Genomic DNA, 20,053 nt, shown 5'->3' with positions numbered 1-20,053 from the left:
TAACTTGATCCGGTGGCACTCTCTGTGGCTAAAAAGAAATATTATACATTTTTAGATGCCAGATACACCTTCCCTTATTTTTTTAAATCATAAAAATACAACCACAAAACATCACTACAGTTTGGTTACCACTGCAGTATCTTCGATCAAAAAAATCACTCTGGGCTTTTTGTTGGTTCACAATGTTAGAAAAGCCAGGAAGTCAAGCCAACCAAAAAAGTTTCATAATGGAGGGACAGAGCTATATAGCCTATGATGACGATGTGTCTGAATTATTAAAGCGCAATGAAGGGGTGGAATAATAATGGTCAATGAAAGACATATGGGCCCGTATTTATACTTTTTTAGCGCCACATTTGTGCTGCTTTTTGATGCAAAAGCGGCGCAAACTTACAAAATACAACTAATGACACAAATGTGGTGCTAAAAAAGTATAAATATGGGCCATGGTGTTAACTGGCAAAGGCAATGGGACCTGACCTTTCCAACCATGCTGTACTGTCATGGGAACTGCTGGCATACTATATAAATGAATTAACAGCACAGCATTGGGAACTGAAGGAGCTGGTCCATGACCAAAGCCTCTTGCTCATTAACTGTTAGAGCACGAGCAAGAAAAAGAAAGCCTTCTCAACAAACATAATTGTGAATATTAGGAATAATACTAGTTTACATGGGCTTGCAATCTTCACAGTAGACAGTAGAGTACCAAAAATCTGTTCTTAGTCTTACAGTACGACAAGATACATAGGGAAGAGGGAATGATTACCAACAAAGCAGAAGAAATTTCCAGACTAGACCAGACCAGAAAATGTCAGCTTCCAACAAAAAACATAAAAGAGGGAAAAAACACAATAATGCAGGGATCACAGGAATTAAAAAAGTAGAGTAGTGGTACAGTTAATCTATACAAAATTATTATAATAGGCAAAGGCAGTAACATTGTGCTTATATAAATCAGATCGCCTATGGTAGTAGTATCAACTATTGTTAAGTTGTCTATACTAATCCTAAAATTCAAAATTTCCTTAACAAAACCTACATTTGTAACTGATGCATTGCAATAAATGATCTTTGGTTCTATTTTAATTTCTCAACATCCTTGATGGACCAACTCAGTCTTCCTTTTTTGTAAAGCACAGATGCATACTAGTACTATACATCACTATGAAATTGCCTGGGACTGTTTAAGCTACATAAAGAAAGCTACAGGGAGAACAAACTCATTCATATCACTAATTCACATGATAAAAAAAGGACAGAGGAGTGTGAATTACAAAGGCTTCCTAAATAATCAGCCAAAGCAAGGGCTAACGAGTACAATGAGGTAGGGCCGAGCACCCGCATAGCCCTAACTGGATCACATCAATAATATTCTTAACATAAACTAAACATAACGTACTTCTGCGTGTGAGCAGAATGCTATTTGTAAAAAAAATTTGAATTGTAAAACATAAACACAATGATAAAGTTAATATTTACCGAGCACTGGAATCTGTATGCCTAGCAGGTCAAGCAGGCCTTGCTCACGGTCGATGATACCTTCCAAGCAGTGCGTCAGCGGCGAAGTGGTGTGCTGGACCTGAGTGTTTGTGCCAAACACACCTTTGCACACTCCTTCATTACAGCCGATGCTTACACAGGGGGTAACCACTGCCAGGCCTGTCACCTGCATGGAGGGAGGTGGCACTGCACATAGAAAACCAGTGCTGTCACCTCAGCCTCACAGAAGAATGGCCTGGGCTGCTCCCCCGTTCACTGGCACCACCCTGCTTTGTCATGGCACTGGATGGTGGGTTGAAGAATAAAGAAACAGGATAAGGAAGGAAGGAAGAAACATCTAAGGAAGAACAGGGAAAAATAAAACTACAATAAGTCACAAAAAGCATGAAAAAAAAGTAAAAATATATAGACACAAAAAGAACACTAATACAATAAATGAAAATGAGAGGTAGATTAATTAGAAGGTTGGAGGATTGAAAAGATTATTAAGGGATGAAAAAAACAGGTCCAGCACCATAAACAGAATAAAATACAAGATGGCCACTCCCATGCAAACGCATGGTGCCATTTACACGCAATTTTGAATGCAAAAAAGTACTCCGTGTTGCCTTTGATGTAAAACGCAACATGAATGGGCATGATGGTGAAACTATGCTTGCCCGTGGAACTCTGTATAGAGCAGTGGAGTTTTTTTACCACTTTGCGGAGTTCTGCATAGCGTGACTCCACGAACTCCGCCCAGGCCTCTGCAACCCCTGCAGCGCCAAAGGCTCCCCCCACCATTCAAGGACCCCTGTCGAAATGAAATCCTAGGGATACGTGTGTGATATGAAAGTCAAGGGGATGGCTCATCACATTTTGCTAGGGGCTCCCATCATTTTGTGTTATGGTGCTAGTCAGGGGTAGCAAAGTGTTCTCCTTTTGTCTATGTTTGGCAGAACCTGCTTTTTGTTTATTGGCTTTGTTAACACTGAATATTGATACTTAAAGAAGAATGCATTCTGACCACCAAAAATGGGTGTTTTCATTCCCATATGCTAGATGAGGCCAGAGTGATTGAAACCATACTTGGCTCATATGCACTGCTGCACCTTCATCACTTGAGATTTACCCACTTGCAAAGTGATACTTAATTTGGCAGGTGTGCTTCAACCTCAGGTTCAGATTGGATGTCCCCATGTTAGCAGTCATGTAGACTTCAAACTGTGGCCGCTACACCAAGACTGTGAAGAAGCATCTTCCCAAATGCCTTTTCTGGTAGATTTCATGCTAGCATCTTTGTGGGCTTATCAAATTTCCCTGCTCAGGCAGTTTGTTGTCCATATTGTTTCAGTTACAGTAGCGGGAGTGGCCATTGATGTGAGGCGAACTGGTCTCCCTTTGGCATGGACCAGAGGGCAGACGAAGAAAGGCAACATTCCTAACTCCAACTCTTTGCTCTGTGATGCTTCTTGGGTGCAGTGATCCCTTCTATCCATTTTAGATGTTACTCCCCCATTTGCATCCAGTGCCAGGCATTGTCCTTTGTCAAGCTGCCACTTGTTGAGTTGGTAATGTGCCCCTCCCACTGAAAAATGAGTAGTAATAAATATCATGAGCTGTGTAAATTTAGAACAGTGATAACCTCTCTGCATGGCTATATATTTGCTATGCACAGTCAAAATTATCAACTAACCAGGTGTGCAATAAATCATGCTTGTCAATTCTGCTACAGTAATAAAAAAACTTCCAGCCTTGACATGACAAGTTGTAGAATTTGAGCATGAATGTAGACAGCTCAAACAAGTCACATTAACCACAAAAATAGAAAAACACAATAATTGTTTCTCAAAGACATTGCTCACTAATCAGCATAGCCTGGTGGTGGCTGTCAGGAATCCCCAAGGTGCCTCCTGCATTTTCTGTCCGCATCCGCAGGGATTAGGGTTAAATCATATCTCTGTTCTTGGTTAAACCTTCATGTTTCTAAGTAAACATAATGTGCTGTGTTACACAATTGGTTTTATCAAAGCTTGTTTTACCAATGCTTGTTTGCTAATGTGAGCAGGTGTAGACATGTGCTTCTAATTTGGTGTGGTGTAGACATGGGCTTCTAATTGGGTGTGGTGACTCATCCACATGTGGAAACTCAACTGTTTTCCTGATTGGCTTTAAATAGCAGAGTGAAGCATGCCTCCATGCTTGGCTTTGTTTTGCTTCCTGATCTCAGCATCTGATTTGGCAGTCCAGCCCCTGCTGTCATAGTCAGGACTTTTGAGGCAATTATTTCTTTGTTCCTGTACCAGCTGACACCAGGCATTCCTCCAGCACTCCGGAAAAGACTGCAGCTAAGTGACTAGTGTTCTCCAGGGAGTTTGTTCTTTGAATGCTGCGCTTTCCTAGAACAGCTGGTGTATTTCAGACCTCGTATTTTGGCAGAATGCTTATCTTGAAGAGACAGATGCATTTCTGAACATTCTACATTATTATTGTAGTTACTTGCCTAAATGTGCTTCAGGAAATCTGTTGAGCTCAAGTACTACAAAAAGGTGACAGTGTAATTTTAAAAGAGCATTTACGTGACTTTTCTTTCTCTAATAGCACAACTCTTGGATTTAAATTGTGTCATTCATGCATGTGTTTCAGGTTTGAGGAATTTGCTTTTGAAGGGTTTTTCACACACACAGTGAAAACAAACCAAACTGTGCCACCCTAACTGTTTAAACCCAGAGTGGACATTTGTATTTTTTGGATTGTTTTTGTTCCTTTTAGTTTAACCCTATGCATGCAGGAAAGTTATATGTGATATAATGAGTGCCCTTGTTTGTCTTTCTTGTGCATGATAAGTGCAACCACAGTTCTACTTGTAGTGTGCAAAAGTGAATCTCTATGAAGCCAGCCCTAGTGTTGCAGTAATTATTGTTATGGTACTCAGTTTGGGTTTTTGGCAATGCAGTGTCAGTAATTGTGACAACAGTTTTTATTATCCAAGAAAAGTGCTGGAGCATCCCGGTGTTCTTCTACCGCTCCCGTGTCCATATCAGAAAGAGAGATTCAGTTTCAAGGAAGTTGAGTTCACTAACTCTACTATTCCTCTGTCAACAACTACCTGCCCCCCTGAAGATACAGGGTGCCTGGCTGCACCGGCAAGACGTGGCAGTCTTATGTCTCTTTCTCTTCCACTCCGCCTTTCCTTTTGGGACACCTGCCAGGGATTCTGTGTCCACCAGGAAGTGCCAAGAGGTGTTCCAGGAGGTCGGGGCATACCATCGCCCCTGCAGATTTCCTATTATTTAGGTGAGTGGCCCTGTCTCGACAGTGGCTATGTATTTTTATGCTCAGATACATTTTGATAAGCCTATTTAACTTCATTACAAGCTGGTTTCTCTTGCTCACTTAAATGAGTGCAAAATAACAAGCATTTGCTAAACACAAGCTTTAAATTACTCATCCAGTGACATGATCAAAATTCTATGGTTATTATTATTGCCTGACAAATGGAAAATTCATATTTCTATTTCATTACTATCTGGCTTACAGAGTCCATCATAATTTAAGATACATAGTCAATGATGAGAAAGCTTTTAATGGGCAACCATTTCATCCTGTAAAATATCCACTGCCCACTCAAACACTATGGGTGATCTAAAGTATTTGGATACACACTGTGGTCATGTTTCCATTAAATTCTTGGGCCCAGATTTAAAGACTTTGCTTCGGGTTTGTGGTACTTTTTTAAAGTAAACCCAAGACAAAGTGTTATGTTGAGATACACAATCCATCACAGATCACAATTTGTGTTGGATGGTACCCAACAGTAACACAAAACTGTCCAGCGCCCTGACTTGCATTACTTTGTGCCAAAGGGGGCAATCTATAGGAGGTGCCAGGGCATTCCCATGAAACCACTCATGGGTGTTGATTCAGATCCTTATTCATAAAGAATTGTGAACAGGAATTTGTGCCAAAATCCTGCACCTCCGTGAGGCAGGCATTAGAAGAAGAAATAAAAAAAGGAGAAATACCTTCATTTCTCTTAGTTCCCCCCCCTTTTGCAAGTATGCTGCACTCTTAAAGCATGCCTTTTGTACAGGAGGGGAACTCCTTGCTGCACAAAAACTATGGTTACCACAACACGGACACCCTTGCGCTCCTGGCAGATTACTGTGTGCCAGCACAAGAGGAGGGCAGAACAGCACCATATCTAAGTAGATATAGCTCTGTACTTCTTCCAATTTATGCAACACAGCACAGCAACTTTACTGTGTTGCATGATTGTTTTGGTAAATATGGGCAATGATTTGTTTTATGTTATTTAGAAAACATTTTCCTTACATTGATAATTTGTATTTTTATTAAGTAATTGCTTGAGCATTCTGCTTCACATGTATTCACACTCCCATGTGTTGCAAATAACAGCTAGTATTATGTCCTGATATATTGGTGTTTGATTTAAATTTGGAGGTATAATGGCTGATCTGCTCTGCTGAGACCCACAGTTGAATCTGGAGGCCACATCAAATATCAACACAGTGAGATTTTAGGTTTATGATGAGGTATCTCATAATTTCACTGAGTAAACCCAGTCTGAATCTTTGTAGCTGCATATTTATCCAAAAGAAATGCATGTTATGCATTTAAGCAACGCAAAAGTAACAATAAGGTCACGAACCAGGAAACAGCACAATAAAGTTGCCAAATCAATTTGCTAAAATGGAGAAGCAACTAAATTGAATAAAATATGTATTATTAAAGCTCTAAGTAATTAAACACCAAGTAAATAAAACATGTCTATTTGTCTTTCATTGTGATTTTTTCAGGATCTAAATGTAATTGCAGGTCAACCACGGAGGAGAGTGATTAAGTAAATTGTCAGAATGCATTAGGTGTATCTGTGAATCCTTGCCCTAGTCTTCCTGTCAACAGATACATGTCAGATCTAAAGCTCTAGGAATAAAGAGATTTCATACCACAAAAAATGGCTAATACCTGTCAGTAGTGAAGAGCCAGGCAGAACGTTTTTAAATACAAAACATGTAAAAGTAAAGAACTCAGACCACATGAATTTACCCATAGTGTGTCATTTGCAAATAAACAGAATGTACTACTCACATTTACTTAAGATGTGGGTTTGAGCATAGGCAGAACAAATATGAATATTGTGATTTCAACACTACAATTTCATTGTTTGAAAGTATTCCATTCATACTGAGAAAGACTAATTCTGAAGATTTGTAACAAATACTGCATTAACTTGCCATTGTAAGAGAAAGTTCATAATTACATAGAAAGATGCAGTATGAAAGGTAAGAGTGTCATAGAACAGCAGTAGGTGTCTACATTTGTCTTTCCAATGATGCACATGATATGTGTAGGTTAACTGACATTTTTAAATGTAATAAAGTAAGACCACATCTGAGAGTGTAAAATTGAGGATGAATGATTATAAATGGCCTATATATGTTAGATGTGAGTGTGCTTCTTTACAAGATATAATATGTGCATGAATGTTGAAACTATGTTGCATATACCTATAATTAATAAGTAGTAATAAAGGCATGTATTATTTTTTTTGTCTAAGCCATAATTTTGATACTCTGAGATTAAGATATCAATATTGTAATAATCTAGGCTGCTGGGGTTAATTTGATGTTGTGAAGAATAAGATAACCACATTTATATATTAGAAATAAAAAGTATGTTGGACACTACTTTTTGGATTCAAGGGCAATTCCTATATGTTGGACACTTGTAATTGTTGACACATTCTTGTGGACACTTTTATATGTTGTGAAAGTATGTAATCATTTTGCTAGATACTTATGAATGTGAATATATGTTACAACTTGTACGACCAGTTGAAGTTATTTTTATTTTGTGGATTGATGAAATAATCCACCACAAAGAAACTTGTTTGGCATGTACTCTTCATCCACAAAAAGAAAAACAGAAAATCATGTGATTGCCAAATGAAATGAGTGGAAGGATATCCCAAGACAAATAATATCACACAGAAAGAGTTCATGAAATAATGATGGTGAGAGGCACAATACATTTACATGACCTACATAACTAATATAGATAATCCATTGTGTGGGGGTACCTTTTTCATGATATTTGATTTCAGGATCGCGCCCCCTATCACCCAAACAGGAGCATTCTCCATAACGGCAAACCACACTATTAGAAAGTTGGCATTTTCTTGTCCTAACCATTTTGTGCCTTCTGCCAGTGTCCACGGTCACATGACTGTGAATGACCTAGGTGTTGGGAATTGTGTATTCCTCCCAGTTGGTGAAACAAAGGGCACTAAGGGTGAGTGTTACGCTTGGCAGACTTGAATCTGGCCACAATACCCCTTTACAGAAGAACCAGAAGGGGTGGAGGCCATATTAGTGTCCTTGTCCACACCCTTTGAAACTCTTTGCCGTCTTCATTAAGAAAGACTCAAAACCACTCAAGCTACCAGATGCAATTGAAGACTTGGCTGTTCTTCCACTAAACACAGCATGCTTCTGCCAACTTTACAGTCATCTTGACTATCTCCGGGAATCCCCCTAAGGGGCATCTGTGCACTGTAGAAATGTTACTAACCTAACACATGAAACCTATTCAAATGCAGGGAGACCTGGTTGAGCTGTTCTCTTAATGAAGGAATATGATCTGTTCTTAAGTGGAGCTTTATTTTCTTTGGAAGCACTACTCTTCTATAAGTTCGATCAAGTCTTCCTGCTCTTCTTGAAGAAAGCCCTGATCTATGTGTTAGTTTCCATGTTTATTTAGATTATTTGTAGAAGTAATAACACAGTGTTATACATTTCAAAGTTTGTCATTACACAGTGTTTGATGTATTTAAATAATGTAATTGATTATAAAATGTATTTGTAATAGTAATTTAATTTTGTATTGATCAGGGCACCCAATGATACATTTGTTAAAATTATTCTTTCACTAAACAATAAATATTATGCTAGTAGATTTGTATGTATGTGGTACCTCGTCAGCGTGAACTCAGCCAAATATAGCATAGCACATAACAGGATCAAAGACAATCATAGAGTCAAAGAGTAATAGGAGATGAAGATGGTGTGTGCTAACATATTTTGATGTAGTGTTCTCTAACTCTTTGCTAAATTTGAGCAGCTTCATGGCAATAGCAATATTGTTCCAGATCATGATTGCCTGTTAGCTTGTTTTCCCTTTTTGCACTTCTGAGTCTGCAATCTGATGGTGTTACCGTGCGGATGTGCCATGAACCACTAGCTTAGTAGAACATAGATACTTTTGTTTGGAGATTATTCAAATTATTTTCTTTTGAACAGTTTATTTACCATTTTAGAGTTAACACTAAACAATGTTGAGCAATGTCACCATGCACACTCTATCATAATCAAATATGTAAGCGTTCTAGCTCCATTCAAGAACTCAGCCCTCCCTCTAGCAAGCTACCAGAGTCAGTGTTCATTACATTGGATCCACATGTGGTAGTTGGAGGAGCAAGCAGCTTCTTCCAGAATTGCACTAGTGCCCATCTGCTGTCAATAGGAGGTGGGTGATGATTCAGCCTTTCGGTGTGATTAGGGAGTATGTATTGTTGTTGATGATCTCACATTGGAGGATGATTAATGGTAGGAGTGGGAGAGAGGCACACATCCTCACTCTGAAGGAGAAACAATTTTCGATCAATATACTTGGACAACCGGGCAGACCACCACATGTGTTAGAAAGTGCCTAGCCCCTGCATGTTTTCGAACATGTGTCTTGGTTCCTGAACATTGTATGGAGCTGTTTTGGGGAGAGATACCATCTAGTATTTGTCCCCTAGTCTCCTTCCGAATATCCTGCCCCAGGCCCTTTTTCCATTGACTCATATAAGTGTGCTAGGCTTTCGGCCCTAAGTTGAGGATAGCTTTTTACAGCAATGAGACCTCTTTGTGGATCACCTTGTTATGAAAAATCCCTTCTAGCGGTGTCTTTTTCTGACCCACTTTTACATTGATTATCCTGGTACCCATCCAGTGTAACAGTTGAGGGAGTCTGCAGGTGTCAGATCTACATAGCTACAAATGACTGTGTATGGTGTTTGCAGGGTGGAAGTGCTATCGAGCTTGCTAAGGCTGCAGGATCACTGCAATTTCACATTTTGAACTCACCTTCGTGTATAGCAAGGGGGAAATTGAGGTTGTTGACAACTAGGGGACATTGCGGAAGGAAAGAAGATGGACTCAGCTCTGGGTGTTATTTTCTGCCATGTGCCTAAAAGAATTTGTGTAGTAGAGATGGGATTTGACCCCCCTGGGAGCCAAAGGAGGTGGGACCTGTAAGAAGTGTTGCTTTTCTCGGACCCACCCTTTGCTGCATGGGTTATAGTTCCCGTCTAGGCATGGACTGATCTGTGCTACCTGTAGGTAAATGTGTATGTTGTGTAATCCTACCACACTCTCCGATGCACTTTTATAAAGGATGGCCATGTGTATCTGTATAGAGCCTGCCTATGTGGAACCATCCTTTGATTCCAGTCTAGGGCTGGTCTGATATGTGCTGCTTGTTGGTAAGTGTGCATACTGAGGAATCCCAGCCAGCTCCTCAATGTGCATTTGTTAATTGTGGGACTGACCACTCTAGGAGAGCAATTCTGCAAATCAATTAGAGCAGCTTTATCTGGAGCTGATATGTTGGAGTTTGGTCAGCATCAGAGTGGGAGAATTTGCACTATGCTTAATAATCTCAGCAAGATATGCATCTGTATTTCTGTTAGCTTGCCAAACCACTGGTACAAATTGCCCCAGTTTCAGCCTGTGCCAGTGGTACAAATATTTGTAGAGGCCATTCAGCACTGGAGGGGCATTGCCCCAGCAGGTCAGTCATGGAGGTGGGTAGTTGAATGCCACTCTTTTTATTGGCCTGTTTTAAAGTGGTTAAGTCATTAATATTTGCCTCATCAAAGGAGGAAGGGAACCCCATGCCTTAGGATTTAGAGTAATTGACTTGAAAGCCCATAACTGCTTCAAAGTGGGTTAGTGCTTTTTGCAGTTCGGGTAGAGAAGTCTCTGGGATTGTAAGGAAGCAAAGAACATTGTCTACTGATAGGGCCCTGTTTGCCCTCCATGTGTCCCTTCATAGTCAGATCTCTCTGAATGAATATGTCAAAAGGTTCCACCATGAGGGCATCATTTAAGAGCAAGAAGGGGCATCCCTGTTGGGTGCTTTTCATGACAGATGGAGGTGGAGTATTCACCATAGATCTTGAGCTGTATTGTGGGTTTTTGATAGTTTGCTAAGATCATTCTTTCATTTTGGGCCAAAAGGGGGTCCTATCCACTACCTCACTATGAGATATAAAGCCAGCTGAATCTATCGAAGACCTTTTCGTATCACGTGAGAGAATGACCACAACATATTAGTTTCTCTGTTGCTTCCATGAGAGTGAGTTCAAGCCTAATGTTGTCACTTGTGTGATGGACCCCGACGAATCTCATTTGCTTTGAAGCTATAAGGGTGGGTCATATCGTGTGTAGGTTTGTGACCAAAATTGAAGTAAATATTTTGTTGTCTGTATTAAGTAAGGTGATCGAGAGGTATGATAAATATACAGCCAGGCCAGTTTTAGCAGAAGTGTGATTTGTGGCTTAAACTTTGTGTCCTTGACAATTTCACAGGGTAGTATATCATTAAAGACCCGGGTGAGTAGTTTCCCTAGTAAGTCAACAAAGGTTTTGTTGAATGATGCCAGGAATCTGTCTAGCCCAGGTGCCTTTCAGCAGGGTAAATGACTAATGGCTGCTCTGACCTCTCCCTCCATGATATAATTCTCTATAAGGAGAACTTCCTCCTTGTCAATTGTCAGTGGTAGTCACAAAGATAGTCGTCTTGGGCACAGGGAAGAGTGCCTCCTCAGTAAGAAGGGTAGTGTAAAAGAAGGTGAAGCATGTCAGGATATTAGGGGTTATGGTGCAGGTATTGCCATTTCTGACAGTAATCTTGTGTATGTGGTTATGAGTATGGGCTCCCCTTATTCATAGTAAGATTGCTGAATGTATATTAGTCTTTTGGCTGCTTCCTTCATTAGGAGCTGCTTTAATCCCCCCTGTGTTTTTCTAAGGGTGCACTGTATGTGGAGCAAAATATTTGTGTTTGTGTTGGCTTTCCAATTGATGCAGTTCATCCTCTATGTTCTGTTTTGCTTAATGGTTTAGCCATTCAAGCGTTGCTGTAAGGAAGTTAAGATCCCTTGGTATCACAGCCTTGTCTGCCTCCCAGAGCCTTCCCTGTCTTGTTCTCCATAAAATAGTGATCTAGGGCATCAACGATGTGTACCCTCAGCACAGTGTCTTTGAGAGCTATCTTGTTCATCTACCAGGGTGGCATGTTGAGTGGTATGGTACTATTGTGTTGAGATGCAGCCATACCTATGCGCGATTGGAGAAGATATTCAAGTTGATATCTGTCTGAATTATTTGTGGGCATAGGCGAGAAAGAAGTCTATACTGGAGTATGAATGATGCACATTCAAATAGCAGGTCAACCCAACCTCCAAGAATCCAAGAGTGCATGTAGATGACTCAAAAGAATGTGGAGAAGCAGTAAGAACTCAACAGACCACAAAGCCTTCAAAAGCGCCATCACATTACACTGCCGGCTCCACAGATGAACTAGAAAATCAGCCATTCAGGAGAGAATCAACACCAACGCGCACAACTGCAAGGAACTTTTCACCATAGTCAAGGAACTCACAACCCAACACTGACACCACAGACATCCCACCCTCCCAAGACCTCTGCGACAGCCTTGTCACCTCATTCCCCCAGAAAATTCAGGAGATCTACAAAGGATTCGCAGGGAAAGGCCTGTCCCCTCCACCCACCATCACCACCATAGATGCTTATCACCGACCTATCGTGGAGCACTTGACCCTCCTTACCCCGGAAGATACCCTGAAGCTCATGAATACCACCCACTCTTGGGCACCCTTGGACCTATGCCCCACCACAACTTTAATCAAGCCCCGAACTATACCGTATGGTCAACCGCTCCATCGAAAACGACACCTTCCCGGATTCCTGGAAACACATGGAGATAAACCCCCTCCTGAAGAAACCTTTTGCAGACCCAACAGAGCTGAAAAACTACAGACCAATCTCTTTTCCAGCTAAGGTAATCGAAAAAGTGATCAAGGCAGAGCTCACTGAGTTCATCACCCTGTGCACCAGACTACACGATGCCGGCATCCGCGGCAAAGCCCTTGCGTGGATCCCCTTCTTCCTCACTGTAAAAACCCAGAGAATCAGGTTTCCACCTTTTAACTCTAAGCCGACAGAAACCGATGCGGAGTTCCCCAGGGCCCCTCCCTGAGCCCCACCATCTTTAACATCTTCATGACCCCGCTTTCCAAAATTGTCAGACACCACAGGCCCAACATCGTCTCATAGGCTGACGACACACAGCTCATTCTCTCCCTCAATGACAAACCATCAACAGCCAAAAGGTAGTTTCACAATGGAATGAAGGCAGCAGCCAGCTGGTTGAGGGACAGCTGCCTCAAGCTCAACTCGGACAAGTCAGAGATCCTTATCCTGGGCCCAGCCACTTCTGCCTGGGTAGACCCCTGATGGCCCAGTAGCCTCGGAACTGCCCCACCTCTGACTGACCAAGCCAGCAGCCGATGCATCATTTTTGACTCATCACTCTCTATGGCCGGCCAAGTCAATGCCGTCTCCTCACAATGCTTCTAAACCCTTCGCCTCCTCCAGAAGATCTTCAAGTGGAACCCCATTGACACAAGAAGAACAGTCACCCAGGCACTCGTCAGCAGTAAACTTGAGGATGGTAATGTACTCAATGCCAGAATCAACAAAAAACTCCAGTCAAGACTACTGAGAATACAGAACGCCATGGTGTGTCCCCTGCCACAGCTCTCTTCACCTGAGAGACCTACACTGGCTCCCCATCAACAAGCACTTCACCTTCAAGCTCCTGACCCATGCTTACAAGGCCCTTCACAACGTTTGATCTGTGTACCTCAACCACCACCTCTCCTTCTACACCCCCTCCAGGCAACTCCGCTTAATGCAACTGGCTCTTGCTACCACCCACAGGATCTAGAAGAGCATGGCTAGAGGAAGATCCTTTGCCTACCTGACTGTGCAGACCTGGAACACAATGCTGTGTCACCTCAGGAAGTCTCCATCGCTGGCTCAATTCAGGAAGAACCTCAAAACCTGGCTTTTCGACTGATTCTCAGCCCAGCTACTGCCTTGAGAACCCTTGGGTGATAAGCCACACTTTATAAATGTTGATTGATTAATTTGTTTCCTGGGTGTTGGGCTCTCCCTATGTCCTTGAGGTTAAGATTGTCAAAAGCTGGAATAGTGAGGGGCATATTCTTGGTCTAGCCAGGTAGATAGGATGTCTGTCCTCACCTGGATGAAGGATCATCTTGTAGTTACCACCCAGTACTGTGGCCATTAGAGTGATGGGCTATCACCGGTATACGAATGGCAAAAAGGGATTCCCTGTCATCATTGTGAGCACAGATTAAATAAATTGCTATGAAGAGGCTACCCAGTTTGCTCATGATATTGATCCAGAGCCCCCACCCTGTCTGCATGTTTTGCATTCAACTCGAAGGGCAACCCCTGCTGTATCAGCATGGCCATGCCCTTCATATTTAAAGTTTTGTGGCCATTTAGAACCCTATATGGGTGTATGAACAATACACATTCAAATAGCAGGTGCAGTCTTTGTCTTCTGGGTGTTGGGCTCTCCGTATGTCCTTGAGGTTAAGATTGTTGAGAGCCTGGAGTATTGTGGGGGGTGTTCTTGGATTAGCCAGGTGGATAGGGTGTCTGTCCTTACCTGGATGAAGGCTAGTATTGTAGTCGCCACCCAGTGGCCTTTACGTTGATGGGCTATCACCGGTAGAACATTGGAAAAGAGGAGATCCCCTATCATCATTGTGAGTGCAGATTAAATAAACTGCTACCAAAAGACATCCCAGTTTGCTTATGACTTTGATCCAGAGCACCCCCATCAGCATGCTTCATAGTCAACTCGAAGGACAACCCTTGCTGTATCTGCATGTGATTGCCATTTTGATTGCTTCCTATGCCCAGTAGGAGGAAAGGCTACTGTTGGGAATGGCCTCTTTGCAGGGTCACACCCCAGCTTTTTGCCTTCCTAATTCTCTTTTTCTGACCTAATTGTTGCTGGCTTTAGGACTCTGCACATTTTACCATTGCTAATCAGTGCTAACGTGCATATGCTCTCTCCCTAAAACATGGTAACATTGGTGCAAACCCAATTGGCATATGTGATCTACTTGTAAGTCCCTAGTAAAGTGCACTACATGTGTCCGATGCCTTTTGATTGAATGAAACTAGTGGGACTGCAGCACTGGTTGTGTCACCAACATAAGTAGCCCCTTAACCATGTCTCAGGCCTTCCACTTCGACTTGGCATTTAAAAGTACTTGCCAAACCTTAAACTCCCCTTTTTCTACATATAAGGCACCCCTAAGGTAGGCCCTAAGTAACCCATAGGGCAGGATGCAGTGTAAGTAAAAGGCAGGACATGTAGTTGTGTGTTTTATATGTCCTGGTAGGGGAAAACTCCTAAATTTGTTTTCCACTGCTGTGAGGCCTGCTAATTTCATAGATTAACATTAGGGCTACCCTCATACACTGTTTGAGTGGTAGATCTGATCAGAAAGGGGTAAACAGCTCATATTTAGTATGGGCAGAATGGTAATGCAAAATTCTGCTTATTTGTGAGGTTGGATTTTATATTACTGTTTTAGAAATTCCACTTTTAGAAAGTGAGCATTTCTCTGCACTTAAAATCCGTCTGTGCCTTACAGCCTGTATCCAATCCACATCTGGGCTGGCTGGTTGACAGTTCCCTTGTGCATTCCACCCAGACAACCACAAACACAGGATGCTCAGTCACACCTGCACTCATCTACATACTGAATGGGTCTTCCTGGGCTGGAAGGGTGGAGGGGCCTGACACTTACATTTCAAAGGCTAGTGGCCTGCCCTCACACAATGGTCTGCCAAACCCCCTACTGTGACCCTGGCAGAAAGACCTGTACTGAAAGGGTACCTTGTGCACTTTAAAACCACTCTTTGAGGTCTCCCCACACCAAAGGCACTTTTGGGTATGTAAACTGGGTCCCTGACCCCACCGACTCAGACACTTCCTTGGACAGACACTCTGAACCAGATCATGCAACCTGCCAAGAGGAGCTGCCTGACTGCCCTAAGGACTCACCTGGACTGCTTTGCTGTCATGGACTGCTGCCTTGCTGTTGCCCTGCTGCCTTGCTGGCCTCTGGCTCTGCTGAGAAGTATTCTCTAAGGGTGTGGATTGAGCTTGCCTCCTGTCCTATAGTCTCAGGGCCAAAAAGACTTCTACTCTTCAAGGAGACTCATTGTGCAGCGAAAATCGGCGCACAGCCTGCCGGCATTGCAGCAAGGATCCATGACTGCACAGTTGAAATCAACGCAAAGCCCTTGTAGCATGGGAAGAATCGGCGCATTGTCTGTGTGCGTCAGGAAATCCCATGCACACCTTCCTTTTTCATCGTATCTCCTCCTCTGCAGTCTCCGTGCATGTAATTTTGATGCATACCAGGTACTTTGTGCACACATGAAACATCTGTTGATTTCTAAACACTTAAGACTCTTCTTATCATTGCAAAAGTAATATTTCAACTTGTGCTTATCAAGTCTTGATCATTTTGACGTTAATTTGCTCACATAAATAGCCTATATTTTTCTAAACCTGTGTGGTGTATTTTTGTGGTGTTTTCACTGTGTTATTTCATGATTTATTGTACAAATGCTTTACACATTGCCTTCTAAGTTAAGCCTGACTGCCAGGTGCCAAGCTACCAGAGGGTGGGCACAGGATAATTTAAATTGTGTGTGACTTACCCTGACTAGGATTGTGGTCCCTTCTTGAACAAGGGTGTATACCTCTGCCAACTAGAGACCCCATTTCTAACAGCTACCATACATCCCTAGGATGAGTGCAGCATGATCTAACAAGTTGAGCATCACCACGTCACAGGGGTTTGTGTTTATTGCAAAGTTTAGCTATTCCTTAACTGAAGTGGCCAGGTGCTCAAGTCTACCTTTCTACTTTTAAACGTCTTGTTTATCCTTATTGGAATTGCTGGTACGAGTGATGTACCAAGACTCCCTGTCATTTGTCTTTTGATGAGGTGTGGCCACTAGATCCTCTGTCTTCCCATTGTAGCGTGGACACGTGTTAGCCTCCTCCACTGCTTGCTCAGAATGAGATGGAAGGAGAACCCACACCTGTAAGGGATTTTCAGCTGTTGGAGGTGTTGTTTAATGAGAGCAAACTATGTGTTGAGGTAAGGTGAGAGGGGAGATACCTTGAAAATGCGACAGTCCTGATTTACAAGGGCTGATCGTGTCTAGGTGGCCTGTAACCAGGACTATTCCCTCTTTATTCTTCAAGAGGTGTACTGTGAGGAGGACAACAGGAGTGAGGTTCTGGCACTGTTGAAATGCTGAAAACACCCTGTTGGTGCAGTTGAGTCGTATGGGGTCAGATCTTGAGTCCTGTAAAATGTCTTGAAACAGCACTTGAACTTCATCCTTTCTTAAAAAGACTCAACATAATCAACAACAGCATCCCAGGGCTTTTAACATTTACAATCGAACAATCCAAAAGTAAACATAATTTTTTTTACCTAAAACATTTCTTTTCAACAATCAATAACGCATTAAAGCCCTTAGATATTCAAAAACAGCTTCATATATTTACACCCTGAAATATTAAAAAACAGCTTGATTTATAACACGCACTAAAATCAATTTTCTGGATTTATGGATAGAAGCAAGGGACGGATTGATTGAGGTGAACTTGTATACAAAACCCACTGACAGGAATACATTACTACAATTTTCTAGCAGCCATCCACGAGGTCTTAGAGAAAATTTTCCATATGGGCAATTTCTCGGTATTCGAAGGAAGTGTACCAACAAGACAGATTACTTTACTAATGCTGACAAGTTAATAGCTAGACTGGTACAAAGAGGATATCCAAGAAAATTAGTTAAAAACGCACGTAAGCATGCATGGTACACACCAAGAGAGGAATTACTTACTCCAAAGAAAATAATGAGTGATACCCCACTAACATGTATGATAACATATCATCCGAAAGCAAATAAGATACGTTCAATCATAGAGAGGAATTAGAACGTATAAGCCTCTATAAACGTACCAAAACCATTTTTCTCTTTTAAAAGAGGATGTAATATAAAAGATTGTGTGCTGCTTGTGAATTCACTGCTAATCAAAAAATGTGGAAATGAACAGCAAAATACATAAAAAATACAGGTTCTCTAATTGTAATACGAGAAATGTCATCTATAGTATACAATGTCCCTGTAAATTGACATATATAGGACACACTACACAACCAGTGAAATCTCACATCTTGCCACATGGCTCAAGGATCAAATGTATAGTACACGGGGCCCCACTGTTAGATCACTTCACCAAAAAGAAACAAAGTGAAAATGATATCTACTGGATGGTATTATTTGTGACTGAAACAAGAGGTGCTGAGGCTAAACAAATGCTGTATAGCATAGAAGCCAGGATGATTGAAAGATATGACACAGCACTTAGGGGGTCATTCCCGACCACAGGAGCACCGCCAACAGGCTGGCGGTGCTCCCACGAGCATTCTGACCGCGGCGGTTCAGCCGCGGTCAGAAGCGGAAAGTCGGCGGTCTCCCGCCGACTTTCCGCTGCTCGGGGGAATCCTCCATGGCGGCGGAGCGCGCTCCGCCGCCATGAGGATTCAGACACCCCCTACCGCCATCCTGTTCATGGCGGGAAACCCGTCATGAACAGGATGGCGGTAGGGGGTGCCACGGGGCCCCTGGGGGCCCCTGCAGTGCCCATAACAATGGCATGGGCACTGCAGGGGCCCCCGTAAGAGGGCCCCAAAAAGTATTTCAGTGTCTGCTTTGCAGACACTGAAATACGCGACGGGTGCAACTGCACCCGTCGCACCCCTGCAACTACGCCGGCTCAATTCTGAGCCGGCGTTCTCGTTGCAGGGGCATTTCCTCTGGGCCGGTGGGCGCTCTTTTGGAGAGCGCCCGCCGGCCCAGAGGAAATGTGTGAATGGCGTGCGGTCATTTGGCGGCGGGACTATGGCGGACGGCCTCCGCCGTCCGCCATAGTCAGAATCAGGCCCTTAATGGCTTGAATGACCTCAATGAGATATGGTCGTTGATTAGATACAGATGAGGGAATGTTTATGCCATATTTATACTATCTGCTATTTTTTTAAGTATCTTTGTTATACAGAACCTCAGTGAATGCTATAAATTAAGCTGTGTTTGAATATTTTAGGGCTTCATTATAAACTGCCATTCGCGGGTCTGTGTAGTGTTGATATCCTTATACAATTTTGATGTTAAAAGTAGCCTTGCTATATATATGAAAAATCTTGGTTAAGGTTAGAAACCATGCCATTATTTATTGTCCAAAAAAGTTCAGGTGGAAAATCTTTGTTTACTTTTTGGATTATGATTGGACTGTTCAATTGTAAATATAAAAAAACCCTGATATGCCAGTGTTGCTCATGTTTAGTTACTCTGTTTAACAATGGCTTCCAAATTATAGACTTAATATGTCCTAAACATCGAAGAATACACGTAACACATTTGGTTAACTTGGTTACCACATAACAGGTACTATCTGTGATTTTTGTATTTTAGTGAGTTATATAAACAAGCTGTTTTTGAATATCTCAGGGCATACTTACATTAAGCTGTTTTTGAATATCTAAGAGCTTTAATACAAATTGCTGCTCGCAGGCCTGTGCAGTATTGCCATCTTTACACAATCTTGATGTTAAAAATAGCTGTGTTATATATTAAAAAAATCTCGGTTAAGGTTATATACTATCCCGTTATTGATTGTTACCCCAATTTTTTTTTAGGTTAAACATTTTTTGTTGACTTTTGGATTGTTCGATTGTAAATGTAAAAAGCTCTGGGATGCCGTTTGTTAGAAATGGGGTCTTTGGTTGGCAGTCAGGTTACCCCCTGTCCAAGCAAGGACCCTTACTCTAGTCAGGGTAAGTCACACACAATCAAATTATCCTGTGCCCACCCTCAAGTAGCTTGGCACTGAGCAGTCAGGCTTAACTTAGAAGGCACTGTGTAAAGTATTTGTGCAATAATCATGCAATAAAACAGTAGAACACCACAAAAATATACCACACAGTGTTTAGAAAAATATATAATATTTATCTGGTAAGATGCAGTTCAAAACAATTAAAATGCAATAAGTATATTTTGGAATATCACTGTAAAAATTATATAAAATGTCTTTAGTCTTTTCAAAAACAATAAATGTCTCCTTCAAGCACAAAGTACCTGGTTTGCATTCAAAATCTCTGCAAAGAATTGCAGAGGAGGCGATGCATGGAAAACAGGGAGATGTGTGTCGATTTCTCAGGCCGCACACGCCAATGCGTTGTTTGGTTGTCACACAGGGAAGGCTTTGCGTCGAT

The sequence above is a fragment of the Pleurodeles waltl genome, chromosome 10 (genome assembly GCF_031143425.1).
Source record: "Pleurodeles waltl isolate 20211129_DDA chromosome 10, aPleWal1.hap1.20221129, whole genome shotgun sequence".
Classification (NCBI taxonomy): domain Eukaryota; kingdom Metazoa; phylum Chordata; class Amphibia; order Caudata; family Salamandridae; genus Pleurodeles; species Pleurodeles waltl.
The sequence above is the reverse complement of the archived record's forward strand: the minus strand, read 5'-3'. Positions refer to the sequence as shown.